The sequence below is a fragment of the Mesoplodon mirus genome, assembly GCF_964341445.2.
Source record: "Mesoplodon mirus genome assembly, chromosome: 15".
Taxonomy (NCBI): Eukaryota; Metazoa; Chordata; class Mammalia; order Artiodactyla; family Ziphiidae; genus Mesoplodon; species Mesoplodon mirus.
The window spans coordinates 45,387,281-45,412,138 of NC_138991.1; the positions used below are offsets into that span (position 1 = coordinate 45,387,281).

At 44.6% G+C, this 24,858-nt stretch overlaps 1 long non-coding RNA gene across 1 annotated transcript in view; it reads left to right on the top strand.

Moving 5' to 3' along the window:
• LOC309791613 overlaps positions 1-12,828 on the top strand; it is a 111,348-nt gene extending 98,520 nt beyond the window's left edge. Inside the window, exon 3 of the long non-coding RNA XR_014291531.1 lies at positions 12,058-12,828. This is a non-coding gene — a long non-coding RNA (uncharacterized lncRNA). The remainder of the gene's footprint in view (positions 1-12,057) is intronic.
• Positions 12,829-24,858: the final 12,030 nt, after the last annotated feature.

Sequence of the window (24,858 nt, forward strand, 5' to 3'; positions counted from 1 at the left end):
TTCCTCTTAACAAGCTCACTGCCACCATTTCCCCCTCCCTCAGCAAACTAACCATTCTTCTGTTTTGCAAAGAAAATTATAGTCAGGAGGAAAAATTCCCTCATCATCCTTTTCTTCTCCACCTGAACCCCACGCCTTCTTCCACCTCCCTCCATTTTCATTTCAGAGGGCAAGCGTGAAAGGTGAACCCGCCTGTATCCCCGAGACCACATCCCCCCACCCACTCCGGGTTTCTGCTCTGGTGACTGCTGTTCATTTCTCCTACATGTTTATCTCTGCCTTGTTACGGTTTGCCATCACCATTTCTACATGCTCAGGAACCTCTCCCGCTTTAGAATAATAGCTTTATAAGAATACTCTCTCAATGCCATGCTCATAGGTTCTCAAACTCAAACAGCAGGAGATTTTGAAAGCAGATGCCTCGGCTACATCACAGAACAATTAACAGAGTCTGTGGTGGTGGTGAGCCCCGGAATCAATATGTTTTGAAACTTCCCGGGGTGATTCTATCACCAACCAGGGTTGAAAATCATTGCTATTGTCTTATTGCTTCCCTTCCTGCCATAGAAAATCTATTTAAAATTAGCCCAAGATACTGTCTCTGTTTGCTGTCCTCTTACTGACTCCTCAATCCAATGCCATCCAGCTTTGTTCTATCAATTTACTAAAATTGCTTTGAAAATTTCACTAGTAACGCTCTATATCTAAATCCAGCTGACACTCCACTTGACTCCTGGAGCATTTGATAGCATTGACTGCGCCTTCCTTCTTGCAATGGCCTCTCTGGCTCCCGTGATACCAGCCTTTGTTGCTTATTCTGTATTTATTCCCTTTCAGCCTCTTTTATGGGCTTCCTTCCTTCAGCCACGTTTTTGGATATTGGTGTCCCTAGCATTTCATTCTCTTTTCTCCCTGGCTGAGTCAATCTATTATTTCCATCTCTATAATGGTGTTTCCTAATTTCCATTTTTAGCCCAACCTTTTTCAAGCTCCACATCCTTCTCTTCCACTACCTGTTGAATGTCTCACATGCCTGTTCCTTAAACCAGATTCGCCTCTTTTACTCTGCATCTCCTCATATGACCTCATCAGGATACCCAATCCTGAAATCTAGGGTCAGTTTTGTTTATTTCTCTAACTCTCTTTCACATGGAATTGGTCACTGGGTTCTGAACAATTCCACAGCCTAAATACTTATTGAGTCTCTCTGCTTCTCTCCCATTCCCCAGATCATAGTCACTGTCTTAGCTCAGGTCTTCGTTTCTCTCTTAGATCGCTTTCTTAGTCTCACCTCCTTTAAGCCATTCTCCACGCTATCATCACAGTGATTTCTCTATAAAATCTGACCGTACATTTTCTCCTTAAAGCTGACCTTTCAAAGACTCTCTGTGGCACAGATATTGAAATCCAAGGTCCTCGAGATATGCGTGGTTGTTACAGTTGGATAGAAATATGACTTACAGAAAAATGCCAATAGATGCAGGTATGGGATGAGTGCTTCTTTAATGTAGGCAAAGACAAGATTTTCAACACACAGAGCAGGAGGGTGGAAAGACCAACTTCCCTGACCTTCAGGTCCCATGACTTGAGCTTCAGTTTCCATGAAGGCACCCCACTGCTCCAACAGGTCCTGGAGATGATCCCTTTTTGCAGTTTTGGTTTGTTTTTATTTCCCTATCAAGTGAAGTAGAGATGCTGGTTATGTGCATGTCTGACCACCAAGTGCCAGTAAAGGATAATAATGCCAACACACATTTTGGGGTACTTCCTTCAAGGATGGCAGAATCCAAAGTCGATTTTGCACGTTTTCTTCCCCCAGCCTCACTGCCAGGGAGGTCCAGCCTTAATGCCTGTTCAGTCTATTCTGAAGCCTGGCCTCTGCCTCTGCCTCTCTCTCCAGCCTCATTTTCTGCTGTGCCCTACCTCACACCATACGCTCCAGCCACACTGAAGTACCTGCAGGTATATAAATGTGTCATCATTCCTTTTGCATCATTGCATTTGTCCGTATAGCTCCTCATGCGTGGAGCCTGGATATTTCCTTCTTATCCTTCAAGATTCACTCAGCATATATTCAAATTGATGACATTAATTTAAAGATGACAGATTATGTTGAGTCGCTTAAATAGCTTTTCATTGGCAATGTGAATATGGTATTGACAGTTTCAGGGAAAGATCTTTTGAGTGTATTGTCAGTGTTATGATGGAAAAAATCTTTTCAAATTCTGACAACTGCAAAATTTTTTTATCTGCATCATGATAGTTAAGACTATGAACTTGAGAAGCCAACATGAGTGGGTTAAAATTCTGTTCCTACCATTTATTAGCTAGGGACTCAGGCAAGTTATTAATATCCCTGTGCCCCCAGCTTCCTTATTTACAAAATGGGAGGATAATAGATACATCACAGTGTTGCTATCATGATTAACTTATCTTATAAAAGTAAACTTTTATGAGTGTTTGATGTTTTCATGGGTATTATACAAGAGAGGAAACATCACTTAGCATAAAACGTTTTTTTATTAATCCATCTCTTTTTGTACGTTTTTCATTAAGGACCACTTAAGGAAACACAACTTTAAACCATATTGATCCTTATACAAGCATAAACTCGGGCATTAAAATTTTATGACAGCACCTCTAGATGAGATGGGCTCATCTCTCAGGGGATCTTGTGTCTGCAAGTTTGCCTTGTCTTCACTAGATGGAACTACTATTAGTTGAACCAGCTGGACCTTAAGAGCCAAGAAGTTGAGAAAGCTAAGGTTAATTGAATTTCTCCAAGAATAATAACCCACAGGCAAGTTTGCTTATTATAAAATGAAATCAACGCCTTCCTTAAAACTTTGCTTAAAAAAGATGCATAATAAAATTAAATGCAGCATTATCTCCCTCCCTCCCACCCTCCCTATCCCACCCCTCTAGGTGGTCACAAAACACCAAGCTGATCTCCCTGTGCTATGCGGCTGCTTCCCACTAGCTATCTATTTTACGTTTGGTAGTGTATATATGTCCATGCCACTCTCTCACTTCATCCCAGCTTACCCTTCCCCCTCCCCGTATCCTCAAGTCCATTCTCTAGTAGGTCTGTGTCTTTATTCCCCTTTCACCCCTAGGTTCTTCATGACATTTTTTTTCCCCCTTAGATTCCATATATATTTGTTAGCATACGGTATTTGTCTTTCTCTTTCTGACTTACTTCACTCTGTATGACAGACTCTAGGGGGCCTCTGGATCTTGAAGGGAAGTCCTCCACAGGAGGTCCTCACATCTTAGGGGGCACCAGGTGGCTGATGTTTACACATATGGGGGCGGTAAGTGACAGGTCCTGGGAGTGGCTAGAGCCTTGACTGTCCTCTGCTGTTGGGGAGATGCTGCCAGAAGCTAGAGAGAGCGAGTCCCTTCTCCCCTTCTCCTACCAATCTTTCAGCAATGCCTCCTTCTGGCAAAACCCAAAAGGAAGCCAGGCATCAAGGAATTCTGGGATATGAAGTATGCAGGCAGCCAGCCCCACAGTCTCAGAGTAGAGCAGAGGTTGGCAAAGTACAGCCCACAGGCCAAATTTAGCCTCCTTTCATGTGGCCCACAATTTAAGAATAATTTTACATTTTTAAATGTTGAAAATAATCAAAAGAAGAATAATATTTTTGACATGTAAAAATTATATAAAATTCAAATTTCAGTGTCCATGAACTCTAGCCAGGTTCATTGGTTTATGTGTTGCCTATGGTTACTTTTGCGCTACAGTGGCAGTGTTGAGCCTTTGTGACAAATACTTAGGCCCGCAAAACCTAAAATATTTACTATTTGGCCCTTTACAGAAAATGTGTACCACCCCTGCAGTATGGTTTAGAGAGTGTTTTGGGGGCTGAGAGATAATAAGTAAGATAATAAATGACCCCTTGCAGAACAAAAATGATGACTGAAGGAGTTAGTATGTGTAAAGTACTTATTAGAGATTTTTAACATACAGCAAATACTTAACCCATTACGAGTGCTGTATATCAGACACTAGGCTAGGTTTTGGGGCGTCAGAGATGAATAAGGCATAGTTATGACTTCCAGGAGATCCCAGCTCGGTAGTGGTGGAAATTGGGTAAGAAAAAAAATCAAAGCAATATAATAAATGCATTATTAATATCCTACTGTTTGCCCTTGCTGTTCTGGGCTGCAGGAGAGATGCCACAAAAATAAGGCCTCAGGCATTTCCTGTACTAGAACAGGTATGGTCCCACCATACCCCCCATATACTGCTAGTGTAAATATTTGCCTTAGGACCTGTCTTTCCTCTAAAGTGAGGCGGCCATCTCCAGATCTCCAGAGTCTTATCTATTATACAGTTGACAATAGGCACCTGTATATATGTGTGTTGAATGACTGAAAGAACAAATTGGGATTAAGCAATGTTCCATTCAGAAGGCACCTTCTCATCTAGTCCAGTCTCTTCAAATGGAGAAATTGAGTTTCAAAGAGTTTATGCAGCTCACCCTCTGGGTGGTTGGATTAAGGAAAAACCTGCCTTTTCAGAGCAGGTATAGCCTGATGCCAAGGCACATGGCTTGGTGGGCAGAGCTCAGACCAGAATTTCAGCCCTTGCTCACCCCTCTTCAGCTGGAGGCCTTGTGCAGTACGTAACTTGTACAACCTTACAGGGCAGTCCCAACCTGCCTGCATCAGATCTTTCTCCAGTGTCTGCCTCCCTGCACCCATAAGCCTCTAGTTTCAATTCCTCTACCTTTTCCAAAACATCCCTTGAGGCGCAGGTGGGTGGGGGAGATGATGTATTTACAGCTTGGTGTTTGAGAAAGATCCCATAGTGAAAGGGATCCTAAATCTTTCTGCAATTGGGCTGCACACTAATCACTTCCAGGTCCTGGGGCTGGCAGCTGACATGGTTCTAAGTAGCCGGCTGTCACGCCCTCGCATACATATTCCTGTTGTCAGAATTAATAAGGTACAATTGCTTGGGGCCTTGTTACCCAAGAATTAAACTTTGGATTTTATCGTGCAACCTCTAGGATGCTTTTACGGAACCAGAAGCGTTTGGCCATTAAGTACTGCTAATATTCATCGTTCCCACATGGGTGCTTCACATCCTGCTCCATTCACAGTGTGATTAAGGAATTAATTGATTTGGATGAGATTGGCACATGCTCTTGACAATAAAATGATGAGTCCTTTATGAAGCTGTGCATATAGTGGGCTTGCTGCCGCCCTCAAGGCTGGTAAGTGGGAGCTCATGGGCATTTGGGACCAAGCCCAGATCACAGTGACACTTGCCTCTGGCCAAAGAAATCTGTAGATCCTCCAAGAGGCTTCAGAGTCCAGCTCTTCCTCCTTCCAGTTCCCTCCCCCTTCCCTTTCTTCCTCCCTCTTTCTCTCTCTCTTGCTTCCTCCTTTCTAATTTATATCTTCCCTTTCCCAGATTTCTACCTAACACGCTCTCTCCCTCCCTCCCTTCTTTCTACTCTTCCCTCCCTCTCTTCTTCCTTCTCTCTCTTCCCCGATATCTTATTAAAACACCCATTTTCATTCTCTGCCTTAAATTTCTAGGAATCCCTTAACCTCACTTGAGCCTGATCTGCTTTTCTATTGGGAGAATTTCGTTCCCCAAAACAGAGGCCCACTCAAACTGGCCCACCCAAGAGGGGTCCTAATAAGACAAACACGTGGAGTTGTAAGGAGACCAGAACCTCTTAATTCTAGAACAGAGCCTCTAACAGGGTCAGGCCTCGTGGATACAGGCCTTGGATAGGACGGAAGTTCTGGATTTCAGGTGCCTGCAGTTTGTGGTGAAAACATATAATAATGTTTACTGAGTGTTTCCTGTGTACCAGGCACTGTGCTAAGTGCTTTATGTGGTTTATAGATCACTGACTCCGATAGGAGAGACAGGGGCTCAGAGAGGTTGCCTGCCTTGCACTATGGAACTCAGCAAGTAAGTGACTGAGTGGGAACTCAAACTCAGACAGCCTTTCCCACCTGGTACTTGGTCCATGTTCTATGGAGTACGTTGACATTAACCTAACTCATATACACTCAGCCTATACACGGTTTATCAGGGTGCCATTGGCCCCATGTCAGCCTCATTACTGATCAGATCTTCTCCCAGTGCTGTCTGGCAGCCTCTTCCAACCTCCCTTGTCTCCATGTGCGGTCATGTGACTCTCTCTCCCTAACGGAATGTGAATAGAAGTGATGTGTGTGAATTCTAGGTCAAGGTGGCTAAAAAGTGGATGTGCTTTTCCTCTCTTTTCCCTTCTCTCTGGAGACAGAGGAACTTTGATTCTCTAGGGGCTTGTAGAGGTTAATATGCAAGAAGCTTGGGTCTCTATACCACCACACGGAGGAGTGCTCCCCACCCACCAGGATATCTGAAATATCACATGAGCAAAAAATGATCTCCCACTTCATTAAGCCTCTGCCATTTTGAATTTATTTGTTACAGCATCTGGAGTTACCTGAACAAATACAGTTTGCAAACCTCACATAGGAAGATAGGGTTGTTGGCAAGGGATCTCAAGCAATGCTTTATCCATGACTCAATACCTCTTGCAGATCAGACAGCAAGGACACTGGCAATGACCATGATGTAACTCATTTGAGGCAGACCTTTGCACTCTGGTCTTCATACACTGCCCTTAATCAAGAGTGATATGAAGTGAAGGAGGGAGATGCAGCTGTGGAGGAGAGGGAATTGCTTTCCTGTGAGAGAAGGGCCACAGCTAGGTTGCCTTAAGGGAAATAAAGTGATATTCCTTTTCTTTCTGACTTTGAGGATGAAAGCTAATACCTATTACACTAAAAAAACAAGCCACGTCATATCATGTCTCTGCTTGAAACCAGTGGCTTCTCAGTTCACTCCTAATAAAAGCCAAAGTCCTTACTTCGGAACATAATCTGTTCCCCTCTGCTTTTACCTCCCATCACTCTCCTTGCTGTTGCTTGTACATGTTCCTGTCTCAGGGATTTTGCATTTGTTTCTTCTGCTTAGAATACTTCTCCCACTTATCCTCATGGTTTTCTCTCACCTCCTTTAAGTCTTCTCATGTATCATCTTTCAACACCATCCCTGCCAACTGTATTTGAAATTATACCTCTTACCCCACTCTACTATTCCCCTAATATGTTATCAAACTTATTTGTTTACTCATTGTCTCTTCACCAGATTGTGAATTTCATAAGGCGAAGATTTTTTATTTTTGTTTACTATTGTACACCAGATCCTGGGATAGTGTTTGGAATATCTAGGCACTTCACAAATACTTGTTGTCTAACCACATTCTGTCCTATATTGAGATGCTGTTCAGTGGCATTGCTGTTGACTGTGTTAGTGAACAAATAAATTAATTGATGAATGGATGTATGGGTGGATGGGTGGAAGGATGGATGACTAGTTGGACCAGTTTCCCTATTAATCATCTCACAGTGAAGGTTTGGGCTTGCCCCCATGTCACGCCTCACACATGACACGTGGTAGACCAAAATAATTGGGTGGATTATTATTGTTTTTGTTTTTAAATTAATAAAATTTATTTTTTAGAGCAATTTTAGTTTCATAGAAAAACTGAGCAGAAAGTACAGAGAGTTCCCATATACCCCATCTTCACACATTCACCACCTGCTCCAGTATCGATATCCTGCACCACAGTGGTAGCTTTCTTACAGTCAATGAACCTACACTGACACATTATTTAATATCTCCTAAAGTCCATAGCTTACATTAGGGTTTACTCTTGGTGTTGTGCATTCTATGGGTTTGGACAAATGTATCATGACATGTATCCACTACTGTAGTATGACACAGAATAGTTTCACTGCTCTAAAATTTGTTTTCTGCTTATCTATTCCTTCCTGTCCCCCTAACCCCTGGCAACCACTGATCCTTTTACTGTCTCCATAGTTTTGTCTTTTTTCCAGAATGTCATATAGTTGAAATCATACAGGATGTAGCCTTTTCAGATTGGTTTCTTTTAATTAGTAATATGCATTGAAGTTTCCTCCATGTCTTTCAATGGTTTGATAGCCCATGTCTTTTTAGTGCTAAATAATCCTCATTTTTGAATGTACCACAGTTTATTTATTCACTTTTTGAAGGACATTTTGGTTGTTTTGGCAGTTATGAACAAAACTGTTACAAACATCTGTGTGAAGATTTTTTTTTAATTTATATTTTATTTTTTATTTAGAATAATTTTTTATTGGAGTATAGTTGCTTTACCATATTTTGTTAGTTTCTACTGTATAGCAAAGTGAGTCAGCAATATGTATACATATATCCCCTCTTTTTTGGATTTCCTTCCCATTTAGGTCACCAGAGCATTGAGTAGAGTTCCCTGTGCTATATAGTAGGTTCTCATTAGTTATCTATTTTATACAAAGTATCAATAGTGTACATATGTCAATCCCAATCTCCCAGTTCATCCCCCCCACCCCCGCCTTTCCCCCTTGGTATCAATATGTTTGTTCTCTACGTCAGTGTCTCTATTTCTACTTTGTAAATAAGATCGTCTATACCAATTTTTTCAGATTCTATATATATGCGTTAAGATATATTTGTTTTTCTCTTTCTGACTTACTTCACTCTGTATGACAGTCTCTTGGTCCACCCACATCTGTACAAATGACCCAATTTCATTCTTTTTTATGGCTGAGTAATATTCCATTGTATATATGTACCACATCTTCTTTATCCATTTGTCTGTTGATGGGTATTTAGGTTGCTTCCATGTCCTGGCTATTGTAATGTGTGAAGATTTTTGTGTGGATCTAAACTTTCAACTTTTGGCATAAATACCAAGTAGTAAAATTGCTGGATTATATGGAAAGAGTATGTTTTATTTTGTAAGAAACTGCCAAACTGTCTTCCAAAGTGGCAACACCATTTTGCATTCCCACCAGCAATGAGAGTTCTTGCTTTTCCACATCCTCACCAGCATTTGGTGTTGCCAGTTTTTTGGATTTTGGTCATTCTAATAAGTGTGTAGTGACATCTCATTGTTGTTTTAATCTGAAATTCCCTAATGACATATGATGATGAACATATTTTCATATGCTTACTTGCCACCTGTATACTTTGGTGAGGTGTTACTTTGGCCTGTTTTTAGATTGGGTTGTTAGTTTTCTTATTGTTGAGTTTCAAGAGTTCTTCATATATTTTGGATAACAGTCTTTTATTAGATATGTCTTTTGCAAATATTTTTTTCCCCAGTCTATGGCTTGTTTTCTCATTTTCTTGAAATTCTCCTTCACAGAACAGAAGTTTTTAGTTTTAGCAGGTAAAGGCATAGTCATGATACATGACAGGTTACAGGTACTAGAATTTTAATGAAGTCCAGCTTATCAGTTATTTCTTTCATGATTGTGCATTTGGTGTTGGATCTAAAAAGTCATCACCATACCCAAGGTCAATTAGGTTTTCTCCTATTGTTATCTTTTAGGAGTTTTATAGTTTTGCACTTTACATTTAGGTCTATGACCCATTTTGAGTTAATTTTTGTGAAGTGTGTAAGGTCTATGTTTTGATCCATTTTGTGTCATGTGGTTGTTCAGTTTCTCCAGCACCTTTGGTGTAAAAGATTATATTTGCTCCATTATATTGCTTTTGCTTCTTTGTCAAAAATTAGTTGACTGTATTTTTCTGGGTCTATTTCTGGGTTCTCTATTCTGTTTCATTGATTTGTCTATTCTTTCACCAATAGCACACTGTCTTGATTATTCTAGCTCTATAGTAAGTCTTGAAGTTGGGTAATGTCAGTCTTAATATTATGTTGCTTATTCTGGGTCTTTTGCCTCTTCATATAAAGTTTAGAATCAGTTTGTCAATATCCAAAAAATGATTTGCTATATTTTTTTTTTTTTTTTTTTTTTGCGTTACACGGGCCTCTCACTGTTGTGGCCTCTCCCGTTGCGGAGCACAGCCTCCGGACACGCAGGCTCAGCAGCCATGGCTCACGGGCCTAGCCGCTCCACGGCACGTGGGATCTTCCTGGACCAGGGCACGAACCCGTGTCCCCTGCATCGGCAGGTGGACTCTCAACCACTGCGCCACCAGGGAAGCCCAGGAACACCTTTTATGTTCATGTTTCATCTGACTGTCCCTCTCCCACTGGTCTGTTCTATCTAACCATCAAGCCCCAACTAAAATATCAGCTCCTATGACATCTTCCCTGCCCTCAGGATGCTTATGGTCAAGCAGAAAACACAGATATTGAAGAGTAACTGTTCATTCAATGTTGCAAGTGTTTAAAAAGGAAACTATCTGGTGTGAGGTAGCCTGAGCACATAGCAAGGAACCTGCACCTGTTTTGGGATGGGGGTCCCGCAGGGCTTCCTGGGAAAGTGGTATTTAATCAGAGTATGGACGAGAAATAGGATATGGCCAGATAAAGTGGGGAGGCAAGAATACTTCAGGAGGAAGAAAGAGTTTGTGTGAGGACCCTCAGGGCAGAGAGTGAGGTTGCCGTGAGAGAAGGGAGGACACCATAAGGTGGAGCCAGATCGGGGGGACCCAGGGATCCAACCTTTGTCCTAAGGGCAACCAGAAGGTTTTAGGTGGGGACATGCTGGAGACTGGGTCATGAAAGGCAGAGCAGGTCTCTCCCTGGGATCCCACAGTAGTTTTAGCTCTGTTATCACATCTACATCCCTGCATTGCAGCTCTGTGTTTAAGCATGGTCCTTCTTTCGAGACTGTGAATAACTCCAAGAGAAGGATGGGGTGGCCGGTGAGTGCCCCCCACCCCAGAATGCAGGCACGGTGGAAGGAAGAAACAAACACAAGAAATTAATATTTAATAAACACAAGCTTTGTGCCAGGCACTGGGTTGGGTGTTTCACCTGCTTTGGGAGGCAAGAGGGTAGAACTTTGACAAGGATAGAGGGAGGGAGGGATGAAAGAAGGAAAGGATGCATCACTCATTTTCAGATTTACCCTAAGGACAAGATCCAGCCTGCAGCCCATAAGATTCAGATTAGATTTGAGCAAGGTCTGCTCCGTGGAGAATGCGGGATGTTAGACACTTAAGTGCATTTTCAAGGCTGGAGGAGAGTTTCCTCCTCTGGCAATTGTTAGGAGTGAGCCCAGTTCTCGTGGGGACTGAGTGGTGAAATGATTGTGCCGAGAGGCAGGGGCCAGGCTGGTGGTCCTGTGGAGTCCTCTCCCATCCCTTTCTGGGTGTGACTCAGATCCCCTGGAAGTAATTTGTCCACAAGTGCTAGGGAGAATCTACTGGGCTATTTGGGGAAGGATATCTTGCTGAATTCAAGGTAAATGATGGGCATCAGGTGGCACCTGAAGGCCAGGTAAATTTGGGGAAAATTTCTTAACCTAATTTGCAAAATGGGGCTTGAGCGCAATGACTCTAGCGTTGCTGGAGGGAGAAATATGTCACATGTCTTACGTTCAGTGACGGTTGGGGGTCTTTTCTGTGTCTAGTGACCTATTTTGGGAATGAGGGCCAGATCCATACCTTTGACCTCTTGACAGTCTTTCTCTCCTATTCCTGCTTTCAGAGAGGAGGCGGTGGGAGGGGGGAGAGAGAGAGAGAGAGAGAAATCAAGTGTGCTCTGAGATAATTTTAATTCTTCCCCTTTCCAGAGGGAGAGAGGGAAGAGAGCACCTTTTGTTCACCTCCATGCCACTGCGCTGTGATATAGACTTTCAGAGATATTCATGTTGTGATTTATTCAATTCTTTTTCTCCGCTGATTTTAATTAAGTTCCTGAGCTGTCTCCAAGCCTGGGGAGTGGGAACAAAACATGAAACATTGAGAGCCAAATGCTTTTCCTTTGCAATTGAGTTTTTCCGAGTTCTTAAAGTGCTTCACGGGAGAGAAGGAGAGAGGCATCCAGAGGCTGAGGCATTTCCTGTGCTCCATCAGTCCCTAAATAATAAACATAAAAATTAAAATCCGGTTAAGAAAAATCACAGAAGTCATTACAGCTTGGTGGCTGATGGGGACTTTGATCAAATCTTTTATGCAATTTCACAGTTTCTGGGGGAATTCACTGAGCTGGCATTGATCTTGTTCATGCCCGATGGGTTGTTTTCTCCCAGCAGACACAGTGCGGAGAGCACAGGACCTGCCACCTTCCAAACCAATTCCATCTTTGGATCTAAGTTCATGTCATGCTTTTTAAGGGCAATGCCATGGCAGCTTCTGGACCAGTTCCTTGGATTCCCATCAGGCACAGCCCACACCGGACCTCCAGCAGGCCTTCCCAGAGATATGGAAAGTTAGTGAGGTCCCAGAGCCAGCCTCTGATCCTTGGGCCAGAGGAAGGTCACTCAGTAGCATCTAAAAGCCAGATGGCTGACCACAAGCCTGTGGTCATGGTAATGCTGTGGAAATGGTAAGTTTGAAAATGCACATGCTTTTGGAGCCAGCCTTCGACCTAAGAAGAGAAATAGCCCGTGTATGGACTTCGGCAAAATGGTGAACCCAAGCTGGGTCTAAAGTGGGCAGCCCTGGCCAATAGTTATCACGTGGGAATCCTGGCTTGCTATGGCCGATGTTCTGAATTTTCCAAAAGCCAGAAACAAGGACTTCGAGTCATATGAAAATTTAAAAAAACACCCAAATCTTATATTTAAATATTGAAAACAAATTCCAAAAATTTAAATCACTTTGCTGGTCAAACAACATACATCTGCAGGCTGGAGTTTAGCAGTGGACACTGGTTTTCAATCCCTGACATGTTGTTGAAGAGTGAGTGCTTTGAATCAATGTCCAGGCACCATCACCTACCAGCTGCATGATCTTGGCAAGTATTTTAACTTCCGAGTCTCCATTTATAAGGACAGTACGTATAGCACGGTGTACTCACAATGTAAAGAGCCTGGTGCACAGTATGTAACCAATAAATGCTATAACGGTTGATGTCATTGTCATTGTTATCTTCTTTTTTTGCGGTACGCGGGCCTCCCACCGCTGTGGCCTCTCCCACAGCGGAGCACAGGCTCTGGACGCGCAGGCTCGGCGGCCATGGCCCACGGGCCCAGCCACTCTGCGGCATGTGGGATCTTCCTGGACCAGGGCACGAACCCTCATCCCCCACATCGGCAGGCGAACCCTCAACCACTGCACCACCAGGGAAGCCCCTGTTATCTTCTTTATCATCACCATCATTGTGATATGGTGATTTATAATAAGATATATATATATATATATATATATATATTTGGTTACTGTCCCTGTTTCTGGCCAAAGAGCTCCTAAAACTCTTGGAATTTCCTAAGCTATGAGGGCAAGAAAGGTGTCTTTAGTTATGTTAACGAGGTGACTTTTGGGGGTTGATTACTAGTTGAGCCAACCTTGCCAGTAGAGGCTTTGAACTTTCAGGCCCATCCTCAGACTCCAGGGAAGGGAGGGGAGGGGCTGGAGATTGAGTTCAACCACCAATGGCCAGTGATTGAATCAATCATGCCTATGTAATGATGTCATCGTAAAACCCAAAAGGACTGGGTTTGGAGACTTTCTGGGTCGGTGAACACATGGAGATTCAGGGAGAGTGGAGCTCTTGGAGAGGAATGGAAGGTCTGCACCCCTTTTCACATACCCTGCCCTGTGCCTCTCTTCCCCCTGGCTGTTCCTGAGTTAAATGCTTCTATAACTCACTGGTGATCTAATAAGTAAATTGTTTCTCTGAGTTCTGTGAGCCACTCTGGCAAATTGATCAAACCCAAGGAGGGGGCTGTTGGAACCTCTGGATGTATAGTCAGTCACAGTGGTAAGTCAGAAGCCCAGGTGACAACTTGGACTCCAGATTGGTCTCCAAAGTGGTATATATATGCACAATGGAATACTACTCAGCCATAAAACAAAATGAAATAGTGACATTTGCAGCAACATGGCTGGACTTCGGGAGTATCATACTAAGTGAAGTAAGTCAGAGAAAGACAAATATCATATGATATCACTTATATGTGGAATATATCTTGTAATAAACTATAATGGAAAAGAATCTGAAAAAGCATCTATATCTATGTCTATATCTGTATCTATATCTGAATCACTTTGCTATACACCAGAAACGAATGCAACTTTGGAAATCAACTACAATTTAAAAACAATAAAAGAAATGTGAAAAAAAATCATCACGTTGTACACCTTAAACATACACAATGTTATATGTGAATTAAATCTCAATAAAGCTGGGGAAAAGAGAAATGTGATGAAACTTGCAAGTTTCACATTAGACTTACTGAATCAGACTCTGGAAATGGGGCCCAGCGATCAGTTTTTGTTTTAAGATAATTCTAAATTCACATAGTTGTAAGGAATAATGCAGAGAAATCTTTTGTATACTTTTCCCAGTTTTACCCCAATGGTAACATTTAGCAAAACAGTGGGCTGTGCCCCCTCCTTTGGGTGGAACATTGGGGCATTGGGCTGGTTAAGTGGCCTGAAGCTCAGAGGAGTGGCCTCAGCCCAGTCGGGGAGCCCAGGGAGCAGTGAACCTGGTTTTTAGTGAGATGACTCTGGCCCAGGAAGCCTAGCGAGCAGCCCTGTGCCCTGGGGTCTCCACTTAGAGTGTCTTGAATTAATTCTGTGCTGCAACCAGGTACTAGAATTGAATTATTGAGACACTTACTTCTGGACACGGACAGGCAGATCTTGGGTAGCTTGAGCCTTTACGAGAGCCCCTCAAATCTAATTTTGGGTGTGTATGTCAGCTCTGTATTTTGCTCTGTTGGGAAGGGGCTAAGGGCTTGCAACAAAGACAGGAAAGGTAAGTTTTGTTATGGGATGGAAAAGATTTCACATGTGGGGCATCCAATCTTCCACTGACTGGAGTACCTTCCACGCCATTGGACTAAGACCACCTGACACAGAAGTCCTTATCACTTCCAGTTCACATTTTGGGAACATGAAAACAGAGACCAGGGTGACTAAGCCAAATTCCCAATTTCTAGGGACGTTAGAAACTGTGCCATGTGACCCCTGAAGAGCTAGTGGAAAGCTGAAGAATCAGTTCATCTTAGAAGTCAAATCATTGATCTTCTAGGTCCCCTGGATGGGATCATTTCCTGCAAATAAACCCTGTTAGCACATTTGACAGATCCTTGGAATTTACTGGAGTCGTCCCGTTTTCCCACCCAGCCTTGCCCCTCCTCTAAACCCATGTCCTTTTCAAATACCTTATTGTGCTGTGACACTCATCTCTGCCCCCATTTAATAGATAAAGTAACTGGGGTCCAGAAAAGGTAGGTGATGTGCCTGAGCTCACACAGTGGGGAGCATCACAGCCAGGATTTCCACCTGGGTGGGCAAAACTCTGGAGCACAGTGCTCTCCTGCTACCACGCGGCTCTTCTCCTTATTAGAAACACAATGTCATTAAGTGCTCGGGGCTTGGCATAATTCAAAATACACTACACAACAATCTACCCAAGACACCATAATGGAGCAACGACAGGGGAACTGCCCCCCTGACAGGTGAGAGATTCTATCTGTCTGACTCCATCATCACCATTACTCGTGCTGTATCTCGATTATCTCCCCCATAAGACATCTTTACAGCAATATTAAAAGGGAGAGGAAGGGATATATTACGTTCCTTATGTACAACATATATTACACGCCCATGCCCATCACAGCCCAGATGATGCCAGGCAAGGCGGGCTGCGGTGATAGGAGCAAAGTCATTCTATCAGTTTCAAATGGGCCAACGACCACCCCATGTGATGGGAGAGAGATCAGCATCATTATCAACACCCCCATTTCATAGAGGAGAACACTGAGGCTCAGAGGACTGAAATGATTTGCCTTAGGTGCCCCCTGTCTTGGGCTAGTGGAGGCAGGACTTGGCCCCAGACCTTCTGATTTCATATCCCCCGAGACCCTTATATTACCAATGTCTATGGGGATGTGTTCACTCATTCCCTCATTCATTGATTCATTTAATATCTACTGAGTGCGCACCTACTGCGGGCTAAACGTGAGATGCTGTGAGGAAATGGTGAAGGAGACCACCTACACTCCCTGCTCTCAGAGAGACCGGAGCAGGGGTCTTGCCCAGGTTGATTTTCCCCAGGCAACATTGCACAGAGTCTGGAGACATTTTCGGTTGTCACAATGAGAAGGATGCTACTGTCCTCTCCTGTGTGGATGCCACATAAGCTGCTAAACATCCTACAATACAAAGGACAGCCCCACAACAAAGAGTTACCCATCTCCAAATGTCAACAGTGCTGATTATTGAGATGCCCTGGCCTAGAGCATATTGAAGAAGACAGAATTAATCAAATTATTCCATTCAGGAGGGTATGGTTACAAACAGAGAAACAAGAAACGTATAAACATCAACAGCCATTGCTTTTATAGCACACACTGCCAGGCTTGACTCCAAGTGTCTTTTACCTCTACTAACTCATTTAGTCCTTAAACAACCCTGTGGGATTGGTATTATTGTCATCTCCAATTATATAGAGGAGGAAACAGGTTCAGAGAGGTTAAGGACCTTGTCTAGTGTCACACAGTCAGGGATGGGCTGGGACTTGAATCTAGGCTGTTTGACACCAGCTTCCCTGCCTTTGGCCACTACCTTGCACTGCCTCCTTGTGAGAGAAAGGAACTTGTCCTGGTTTGGGGTTGAAGGACGCTCTGTGGAGGAAGAGACACAGGATATGAGATTTAAGGAACCCTAGAGCATAGGGGAGAGAGGGAAGAGCATTTCACTCAGAGGGAACTGCATGGGCAAAAGCCACATGGCAAGAGGCACAGTTGGGAAAACGATTGAAAGTGACTGTGATGGGAGAGCAGAGGCCTGGGGTGGAGATGAAGCTGGAGGGTCCAGCAGGGCCACAGGCTGGGTTTGCAGGGAGGGTGGGTTCTGAGCAGAGCAGTGGCAGGGTCTGACTTGGACTTTGAAGGTCTGCTCTGGCTGCTGTGTGTAGAGGGGGGCCTGAGTAGAGGAAAGGACAAGAGAGGAGGCAATTGCAATGCTAGGAGACTGGGCTGGCATCACTGGGATGCAGAGAAGTGGACAGATGTGAAAACTATCTAGGAGGCCAAACTGCCAGGATGTGGTGATGGACGGGGCGTGGGGGCAGGGTGATGGGTAATGCATTGATCGCCACCGCATGCCTGACCTTCTTGTGAATTAACCCAAAGATTGTTGGTGGACAGCCCTGGAGACTGATGGGAAGTGCTGCTGGCCTTGCCCACCCCTCCTTGAACCTGAAAGCCCCTGTCCCTGCTCATGGTCCCAGCTGCAAAGCCCAGGAGCAATCATCATGTTGCCTTGCTCTGTTGACAGCCCTCTGCTTGTGCTTTCAGATGCCTCTAACTCACAGATAATTAATGTCAGCCAGCTGTCACCACACCCTGGCTAATCACAGTGCTTGGGGGTAGGTACACTGGTCGATGATCAGCCCAGGGATCTGTCAGCCCCAGGAAAGTGCGCGTCACTTGCCCAGTCACTGGAGAGTGTGCCGTGAATTTAAGCACATGCCTGTTTGCTTGAGAGGCACTGGCAGTCTCCGTCCCATGGGAGGCAGATGCTCAAGGTCATGTCTGCAGGTCCAGGGACCCAGACTGGGCAAAAGGAGAGGGAATAGGAAGGGAGTTTCCTCCTGACGGGTGTGGACACAGCCCCTCCCCTTTCCTATGTGTAAACCACAGTGGCTTCTATTTCAGACTCAGTGCTGTGCTCAAAATTCAGATAATTAAGTGCGTTGGCACAGCACCGAATTGCTTTCGCAGTCCCACGAAGACACTTGTAGCTCCCCAAACACTTCAGCCTTTGCTGAATTTCTTTGCCTTCGTCTGGGCAGTTCCTTCTGCTCGTTGCAGTTTCCTGAGCCCCCAGTTCCCACCCCCACTGGCACATGAGCCATGAAGTTAAACTCATTGCTCAGCACTCTTTTTCCAAGGCGTTGGTGTCTGCCCCCGTGTTACAGCAACACATTGTGTAAACTTCTAGGGCATTTATTCATTCATTCGTTCGTTTGTTCATTCATTCATTCACCAGATCAGCATTGAGTTCCCATTGAGCACGGATCTGTGCAAGAAAAAACAGTGATCAACAAGGCGGACGTGGTCTGCCCCAGGGCACAGTCTGCAGGGCAAGGCGGCAGCGTTAAGAATGATGCAAAGTGTTGTTAATTACATTGTCATCAGTTCTTTCCATGTTGCATTTGTGTCTCTGTTTCCAATTCTAGGACTCTGACTCCATGGGAATCTCTCTGAGGTCAGAGACTGTCTGATTTATGTCTGGGTCTTCGGTGCCCAGCACAGTATATTCACAGTAACTATTTAATGAAAGACAGTGAATGGAGTAAATGAGAGCTGGATTCACACTCCCAGGACAATTAATACTTCTTCATCCAGAGAGCTGCCTGCCATCCCAGCTACCCAAGGTACATTGTGATGTATCAACACAGTCATTTGCAGGATTAGTTGGGCACATCAGATACAGCCTGGGCAGGGGAGGGTCCCTCTTTTGGAGGTCTGGTTGCCCAGGCAAGAACTCAGAGACAGCCATCTCAAGCATCTATTATATGTGTAGCACTGTGCCCAGGGCACGAGGGATTGAGGCTTCCCTCTGAAGCTGAGTGGCAGGCTGAACTCTGGGAGACAGGAGACAGGGCGAGGGCAGCAGAGACCCTCCAGCTGGTCTAGGAAACTCCAAGGAGCGTCAGCTTGCCTACCAGTGCAGTGGAAGGAAACTAGAGGGGAAGAGGCAGTGAGGGAGTCAGCTCCCCATCTAAGAAGGTATTCAAGAAGATTGTAGAAGATGCCTTGCCCGAGATGCTGCATTCCCAGTTGGAACAGGCAATCTGAAAGAGCTATTGGGATGGACTAAGTGTGAAACTCAGCAAGCTTCTGCCGTGGGTCTCATAGGGAAGGGGACTTGGGGTGTAGTTAGGAGCCCTTGTCTTAGAATCAAACAGACTTGTGTGATTAAATGTTGGCTTTGACCTCTTAATAGTTGTGCAATAGTGAGGAAGTCATTGAACTTCTTTTTTTTTTTTTTTTTTTTTTTTTTCGGTACGCGGGCCTACCACTGCTGTGGCCTCTCCCGTTGCGGAGCACAGGCTCCAGACGCGCAGGCTCAGCAGCCGTGGCTCACGGGCCCAGCCGCTCCGCGGCATGTGGGATCTTCCCGGACCGGGGCACAAATCCGTGTCCCCTGCATCGGCAGGTGGACTCTCAACCACTGCGCCACCAAGGAAGCCCCCATTGAACTTCTTTGATCCTTAGTTTTCCTCTTTGTAAAACGGGGGAAATGACACTTACATGATAACACCTGCAAAGTATGGTGTACGGGCTTGACAAACAGGAGCTACCCATGCTATTTGTAAAAGATCAAAGGCCAGTGCAGGGAACTGGACTGGTGCCCGGTGGATGGGGAAGTGGGGTAAGTAAGGCTGCACATGCTGGGTTTGGGGCAGGTGGCACCTGGGGAAAAGCCACAGCAGGAGAGGGGTGCCAGGGCAAGGAGGCCAGTGAACAGAGGGCTGAGGCACCAGGCACCGCCCTGCAGGAGGAAGTGAGTGGGTGAGGGCTGGCTGAGCAGGGCTCCTACTGAAGCATGGCCAAGCTCAGGCTCCAGCTCTCAAATCATCTTGAATCCCCATTAAGGGGATGGCTTTAGGGCCGACGTCTGGCTTCTGTTCTCTTCCAGCTCTGGGTGCTTTGTGCCTCTGGGGTCCCAGTTATAAGCAAGAGTGAGTCCTACCTGTTCATCTGTTTCACTTCCCCTTCCCCTCTGGTAGAAGGCTCCTCATTCATTTGCTCCCTTTTTAAGTCAGTCGACAAACCCTTCTGAGAACTGCTTTCTGGCTGGCTTCTAGCCTAGGGCTTCTAGCCTAGGTGCTGCAGAAATGCAATAGAGATGGAGCAAACAGAGTCCCTACCCTCAAGAACCTCTAGCCTGGAGGTGGAGGCAGAAATGTGGCAGGGGACTGTCATACAGTGGGACAACTGACACGGCAAGTACAGCCACTATAATATAGCTAACACTGCATGTTCATTGCACGTAAGTTACCTTATTGAGTCTTTGCTACACCCCTTGGGAGGAGGAGTTGAATCTCAGAGAGGCTAGTTCACACTTCCAAGGTCACACAGCCCTTATCAGTCAGGTCTGCCCGACACCAATGTTTGTGCTCTTAGCCACTATGTTATGCAGCCTCCTTATGTCTCCTAATTCGTTCGATAGATGTTTATAAAGCTCCTACTATGTGTTGGGGACCATAATAAAGGCAGATACTACAACCGAGAACAAGGCATCTCCTGTTCTGTGCCTATGGGGAGTATACATTCCGACCAGGGTGCTTTGGAGCACAGAGGAACTCTTCTTGGGTGACATATTCACAAAGAATGTGGCATGTGAATTGGGTTCTGAAGCATCCACAGGAGTTTTCCTGGCAAAAATATGGAAGGATGTGTGTGGGTGTGAGGTTGAAGAAGTCATCCAGGAAGTGGAAATAGCAAGGGCAAAGGCCTGGAAATGTGTTCCTAGAATAATGAGAATTCCTCCCTCCCTGCTTCTCTCTTGTTCTTCATCCTTCCTTCCTTCCCTCCTTTTTTCTTTCCTTCCTTCCCTTTTATTTCTGAATGGGTGATACTTTCACATAGTTCAAAAGTTTAAAGGCAAAAAAATGTGTATAGTGAATATCTTCCTCCCTCTCCATCCCTACCTCCACCCATTCATTTCCCACCCTACTCCCTGCCCCATCCCACCCCCCTGCATACCACCACTTTCTTTTGTCTCCTAAGCATCCTTCCAGAGTAGCTTTATGCAAATGCAAGCAAATATAAATAAGTTTTCTTATCTCCCCCTTTTATTTCACAGAGAACATGCCTACTACTCTGGAGAAAGATGAGAATTTAACGCTGAAGCGTAGCTTTGGGGGACCTGGGAAGCAGGGAATAGTGGGTGGAGATTTGGTTGTGAGGGGCCTTGAATGTCATCCTAAAGACCTTTCGAGTGTGGGCATATTCTAGGCCATTTCTCAGATTTTTCTCCAAGTCATGACACTTTCAAGGAAACTACAAACCCAGCCAGAGTTATCAGGAGCTGTCCGATTGACTTGATTAAAAACAAAACCACAGCCACAATCCACTCCCACCCCCCCCCAAAAATTAAGAAAAATGAAACTCAAGGCAAAGGTAAGCACAATGAATTTGTATCACACCGGGAGCTAGCTGCCTCTCTTGTTTTCTCCTTAATTTATTTTCTGGAAAACATTCACTGACTCATAGAATAGTTCCCTTCCCTCTGTCAACAACCAGCCCTTGAAACCAAATTGCTGGCTAAAATTAATGTATTTTTATTAAAAATCACTTTAAGTTGGTACATATTTCTAAGACAAATTCACATATGGATAACCATCCAGTATTGCTTGCTATAGATAAGTGATGAATTATTTTAATCAGAAGTGGATTTAACAGCACTGCAAAAATAAATTTATGAGATTTTTCACAATCTGGTTGTCTTTTCTGATTCTTCATATTTATATTTAGTATTCAATGAAGACTAATCGTGACTATTGGACATTCAATAAAACTTCCCCAAAGCAGATTCATCTCGCCCATAATAAAGACTGACATTTTCTCCAGTCATTCTGGGAAATGTTTCCAGTCTCTACGTACAAAACTAGATGGGAAAATACATACACAGAGACTTTCCTCCCAAACACCAGCAGTCATCTTTGGCTCTGCAGTAGAGGAGTGCATTGCTGTGTTTAGTCAATCATCATCCAACACCCGCAGATCTGATGCTCACGGTGGCAGCCACTGCATAGAGGGAGAGAGTACTGAACGATTCAGAAAGGGCTCAGCCCTGCCCTGGCTCCCCGGCCAATTTGGCTTGGAGCAAGAAAGACCTTAGTAGCCTCTTACTGTTAACTGGCTATGCTCAAAACTGAACCTTGTTTTATTTCATGTCCCAGAATGAAGCTTCTCTACAGCATTTGCAAGCAAGAGTCGTAGGACTAGGGATATGGGAAGAGCTGGTCATCAGGAGACTGTGTGTCAGTTAGGGGACTTTTGAGTGTGAGCAACAGATGCAGATTCAAGCTGCCTTAAGGCATAGATCATGGTACAGAGACATGACATTAAATGTCAATGAATAGCTGAGCGTATAATATGGAAATCTCAGTTGGTTCTTGTATGTGGTTAACACTTCTCTAACTTTTCCTCATCTCTCTAATTAACAAGGAGAGTGAATCCCAGGCTTTTTCTGGCAATGATATTGAGCCACAATAACAATGTTAGTTTTCATCGTATTTACGGCTGCTTTTGGCTGGTGGAAAGTTATACCAGTTTTTCATTTACAGTAGTGATCTCAAGTGTCCTTTAAAAATATATTTATTTGAGATAATGAATGAGTCAAATTAGAGATAACGTATTGTTCATAATAGAACAGGGAGTAAAAGAATGGTAAAAACCATGAAAACTGCAGTCAGTTGAGTAAATAGATCTTATTCACGTTGGTTTCTCTAGCAAAGAGGTGACTGAAGGGTTAGACAAGAAAAGGAATCTATTTTGTTCTAAGGATTCCAGGTATCTTACATAAATTAATTGAACTCCAACTTTAGCTTATTCAACAGATGAGGTCAATATCTCCCCTTGTACATTTCCAAGTTGCTAATGGAAAGGTTGCCTGGGACAGGACCAAGGACAGAGCACTGTGACCCTCCACTACAGGCCTCCCAGTTCCACTCGACTCAATTATTAACACCTTTGGCCAGGAGGGTGTGACTTGTATGGCTTCTCATTCCAGGGGCTCATGAGAAGAAAGGGTCTTCTTTCCAGGGGTCTGGCTGCCTCTGGAATCTAGTGGACCTGACAGAGCCCTCCACGCTTTCTTTTTCCCGATAAACCAATATCATCAGCTTTTGTTGATCAAGACATTGCTCTGGGTTGATGGGGCTGACATTAGCAGCTGGATTAATACATTTTTTTCCCTTTCCATTTATTTGGAGGATCTCATTAAGGCAGGTTTCCTTCAGGAAATTGATGCTTTAATATTCTGCGTTGTCAGCTGAGGGCCTGAATTTTATTTCTTGAATAACATTTAATTAAATGTGCAGGCTCCCTTTCCCTGACACATCAGTGATCACAGTGCTGGGCCCACCTCCATTGCTCTTTGGAAAATCAGCAGAAAGCTAGGTTGGGGGGGGCAACGTCCTGCTGAACAATGAAGTTTATGGCCTGTACCTCTGCTGAAATTCGGGCCCAGGGTCCTGCTGACGCAGGCTGCTTCAGGTGCCTGGATTAAGATGCAACCACTTTGTAAATGCTGGTTCCTGGATTGTAACCTGCACCTTGTTCAAGAGGTATCCCAGAGGGGGACTCCCCTGAACCAGGAATCAACAGACTAGGACCTGCTAGCCAAATCAGCCCACAGCCCATTTCTTAAAATAAAGCTTTACTGGAATATAACCTCACCCATCCATTTATGTATTGTCTATGGCTGTATTTGTGACAGAAAAGAAGAATCCCAGACCCTGTGGCAGGGCAGTAAGGAAGGTCCAGAGAATCCTCTGGCCAACCCAGGCTTGTCTTAAGCTGAGCGCTTGCTTTATGTCAAGCATTCAATATACTTCATTTCATCTCAAGCATTCTTTCAACTCATACTTATTGACCACCTACTTTGAGTCAGACATAGTTCTAGGTGCTGAGGATGAGATGCTGAACAAGACAGTGGAGGCCCTGGCTTTATCTGCCACAAGAGAAAGACGAACAATAACCAAGTATCCAAATAAATATATAAGCAAGAGAGTTTCGGATAGTAACGTAGATCCTGGAGAATATAAACCAGTGTGAGAAAGCATGATGGTGTGTATGTATGACAGTGTTGAGAGGTGGTCAGGGAGGGCTTCCCTGAGGAGGTGACATTTGTACTGAGATGTGAATGATGAGTAGGAGCCAGACAGAGAAAGATCTGCAGGGAGAGCAGCCCAGGCGGGGGTGGGGAATCAGCTGGTGCAAAGGCCTGGTGGAAATGGAAAAGAGAAGGATTGAAGTCAGGGGAGTGGGGAGGGACCCCGGTGCAGGGACATATGGAGTTATGCTGCCATGCTGCCGAATTTGAACTTTATTTTAAGTATAATGGCAAGCCTGGGAATACTGACCTAATTTACTTTTAAAAATTCACTTTACCTTCCATGACATAGTAATGAGATTGGTATTTTTGTTATGACACCCTTCCTGTGGTTTTTTTTTTTTTTTTTTTTTTTTTTTGCAGTTTATAAAAAGCTCTTTTGTTTTCTCTCAGAAAATCTTGCTCAGGATTGTCAGAAATGTGAGGGTACTTGCCCAGGCTCAGCCTGTTCACAAGTGGCAGAGTTGGAGTTTGAACCCAGCTCTGTTTGACACTGAGGCCAGCTCTGTCAGAGCCCCTCTGGGCCAAGGTGCAGACCTGGTGGGAGAGGACAGAGGCTGCGTCATGCTGGTTTCTGGAGGCTGTGTGGACTCATGGATGTCTCACATAATTCCGAGTCAGTGTGGTCCAAGCCTGTTGGCCTCCCATTCCCGAGCTGGGCACCTCTGAGCAAGTCAAGATATCTGAACCTCAGTTTCTTAAATCTGTAAAATGGGTGGATAAAGGCTCCTACCTGGAAGAGAATGAGATGGATAATGTACCTAGAGGGTCTGAAGCATATATATTTTTAGGGAATATCAATATCATCCTTCTTCCCCTGCCCTGACTGTGGAAGGAGCAAGAGGAGGAGGAGGAGGAAGAGGGGGAGGAAGAGGGGGAGGAAGAGGGAGAGGAAGAGGGGGAGGAAGAGGGGGAGGAAGAGGGGAGGAAGGGGAGAGGAAGAGGGGGAGGAAGAGGGGAGGAAGAGGGAGAGGAAGAGGGGAGGAAGAAGGGGAGGAAGGGGGGAGGAAGGGGGGAGGAAG